General features: G+C 55.0%; 1 protein-coding gene across 1 annotated transcript in view; it reads left to right on the plus strand.

Moving 5' to 3' along the window:
- Window positions 1–3,378, plus strand: part of LOC311422170 (C-signal-like) — a 147,614-nt gene that overhangs the window by 43,750 nt on the left and 100,486 nt on the right. The gene's annotated exons all lie outside the window — the stretch shown is intronic.

Below are 3,378 nucleotides of genomic sequence, written 5' to 3' on the forward strand. Positions count from 1 at the left end.
CCTGGTAGAGCTGCTAGGGCTTCGTGCCAGGGAATGCCGTTTGCTGGAAGACACCACCACGATTTGGGAAGGCTGGGCACCCCCAGGGAATCAGGGGAAGGAGGAATTGAGGCAGCAAGGATTTGCCGTCCCAGGCACTTCACAGCAGGAGCTGAGCCGCACCTGCCCTACACCAGGCACCAGGCCTCTGGTGGTGCTCGCTGCAAGAGGTGCTGAGCAAAGCAGCCTGGTGGCAGGAGGAAATACTCGGCTGGATGGCATCTGAGACTAGATAGATGACCACATTATAAATCTGTCTCCCAGCTGTAATGCCGAAGCACAGAGAAGGCGTTTCAGCTGGCAGCGGCAGAGATGGGGAGTGATGGATTGCTTGCTAATCCATCTGCTCTTAGATTTGCTCTCCAATACAAAATACTATTTTAATAAAGTGCCATTAGCTCATAACTCACCCCGTGTCACGGGTAGGAGATAACCTCAGCCCGGGGTTGCCAGCCTCTCTCTTTCCCTGCGCGGAGCATTAACAAATAGCTCGCTGGGTGCCACCTCTGCGGGGCCATCGCTCATCCCGCAGGCTGACAGCACACCAAACTTCTTGTAAACTTGTGAAATGCCCAGAATTTAACACCTGTGACGAGGCAGGAGCTGGACAGCACCCGCTGGCCTTTGTGCTCCTGCCCCGTTGCACTGCGGTGGGATGTGCTGAGGAAGCTGGCTTGGTCCAACAGCCCACGGCACGCAATGAGAAGGAAGGAAGAGCAACGTGTGAGTGTGAGAGGGAATGGCTGGAGCTTTATTTCCTGCGGGGATGCAGAGCGAAGAGCCAGCCCTGACAAAAGCTGCACCTCCAGGCCTGGCACCTGCGGCTGCTCCTGCTGAGGACGCAGCCAGGCGGCCAGGGACCTGCACGGTGAGACACAAAACTTCTCAGACACAGATCTACCTGGGGGCTGGGGCAGGGGAATGTGTGCAGAGAATAAAATGGAGCCCTAGAGGGGTCAGTTCCTGGGATTTCAACTCGCTCCAGGGCTGCACAAAGGTCTGTGACCTGTTCCTGATGAAGCCTGAAGAGCACATGAAGGAGATGGAGACGCACAGGACCAGGCTGTCATCGAAGCACAGACCTGAGCTCCCCAAACACGCAGCTCTTCTTCACACCAGACCCTCTCCATCCATCCAGACCCCTCAGCAAAGCTCAGGTAAGGACTGGTGGCAAGCGAGGCCTTTAAAAACCCTTAAAAACCTCCCTGGGATGTATTTGTGTACCCGTGCAAAATGAAAACCCGGGGGTCAGCCCCTGTCTTGCTACCAGCGCTGGGCACGGATCAGCGCCACGGGAGGAGCTCTGCCGCCCCTCCACGCCACGCAGGAACCCGGTGCAGGCTGGAGGAGGAACCACACGAAAACAGCTGAGGCAGCAACCGCTCTCCCCCCAGCTCTCCAGCAGGATTCTCCTCCCCGAAATTTGTATCAGCAAAAGCGCAGGCAGCGTAAGGACGAGGCAGAGGAGCTTTTTTTTTTTTTTTTTTTTTCTTCTCCTCCCCTCTCGGCTCCCTCTGTGCTTCGTGGAGGTGATTATTGAAGGGAGGAAAAAAAGCATTGAAGGTGGAAGCCACAATTCAGGGTTTTAGTTGCACGTTCGCAGTCTGCCCCGTCACCTAATTCATTACAAGGCTTTTGGAGCTGACAGCAGCTCTGCTTACCTCCCTGCCATCTCCCGGGGCTGAGCAGAAAGATAATTCTAGTGGAAACTTATTAGGCTGAGGAGAGCCTAGAATAGCTAATTCCCCAGTAAATCAGAGGTCTGAAGTACTGCTGAAGTAGAGCTAGGCTGAAATAGAGAAAAAAATGACGTTCGAGTTTATTTCAGTCGCTCTGTACATAAAATAAACGGTTTCCATTTAGGCGGTGATCCCTCCCTCCCCATCGCCTGGTGCTGTAGGACACCTGGCCTCACCAGCTCCTAAAATGCAGCTTCCAGTTCTCCCTTGGCATCCCGGGAAGGCATCAGAGAGCTGGCAGCCTCGAGCACTGTTTGCTTCCCGCTGCCCCACGAGGCCGCCCGCCTCGAGGCCGTGGTGCAGCTCCCGGGCTGTGTCAGCCTGCAGCTCGGCGAGCTCAGGAACAAGCACCAGCGAAATGGGCACAGCTGAGGCTGCTGTCAGTTCCTGTCGGAGGAGAACATCTCAGCAAGGTACTCAAGGGCACAGAATTAGGTCAGACAAATGTGCTTGCACAGCGGAGTTACAGAAGGGGACTGGGAGCGGAGCAGAGTTCAAATCCAGTTCAACCTCGGGAAAAACATCACAAGATTTCCTGACCTGCCTCCTCTCTGTGCACAGACAGACCAAACGTCATCTGATCAGGACGGGCTTGTCTTCATGATTTGCCAATGGCGTGTTTCTCTGTCATTCCCGAAATGAAGCAAGACTCGTACAGCAGCAGCAGCTTGGTGGCAGCAGCCAGTAGAAAAAAAAAAAAAAAAGCCCCACTCCCCTCTCCTTCCCTTCACACCCCACTGGAGATGCTTGCACACCACACAGCCTCACTAAGCCTTGCCTAGTCACCCTGAAGAGAGAACAGAGTGACCTCAGGGGGGAAAAATACTCAGGGCTGCTCCCGGACTAGCTGTAGCAGCAAGTGCCCGGCTGGAGAAAGCAAACAAAGCCCCGCGGGCTGAGCAGACAGAAGCTGGGGAGCAGCAGCTCCTGCTGGAGATCAGTAAGGCCTCAAGGGCTATCTAGCATCTTGAGTGGTGCTTTCAAGTCCCAGTTGCTCCAGTGCAGTTCCACGAACCTTCGGTGATCCAGGGAGTGTGCGGTGGTTAAACAAAGCCACGCTGGGAGAGGATAAAAGCTCCTGGGCTGGGGCTGCTCAGTGCTTCAGCGCAGAGTCAAGCTCCAGAGCTTGTAGGCCCTGGCTCTGCTGCCACCCTGCAGGAGCCCAAACACAGCCCACAGAGAGCAGCCAGGCCGTGCAGCCACAGCACCAGGAGAGTCCCAGTGCTTATCAACCGAGCCACAGCACAGCAGCAGCTTTTCCTGAATGTTGACCCCACGTTAAGCAGGAGCAGCTGCACAGCCCAGTTACTAAGGCTCTGTAACACAGAGTATGAAGGGGTGACAGCAGGAGAGCGAGGAGAGATAGCACACAGAGATACAAGCAAGGAAGAGGCACGTCCTGGAAAAAAGAGGAGAAATACCTCTCTATTGGAGCAGAAGCCCAGTTTAAATACACAGGAGCAGAAGGGCTGGACAGGCCCCGTGTTCCCATATGCCTGGGGCACCAGGACAGCCCAAACCAGTATGAAACAGCCAAGGATGATGGAGAGTTTGGGGGCTCTTTAGCAAGACAGGCCACACAGACTAACACAGTCAATAG

This window comes from Aythya ferina (genome assembly GCF_964211825.1).
Source record: "Aythya ferina genome assembly, chromosome: 21".
Lineage (NCBI taxonomy): Eukaryota > Metazoa > Chordata > Aves > Anseriformes > Anatidae > Aythya > Aythya ferina.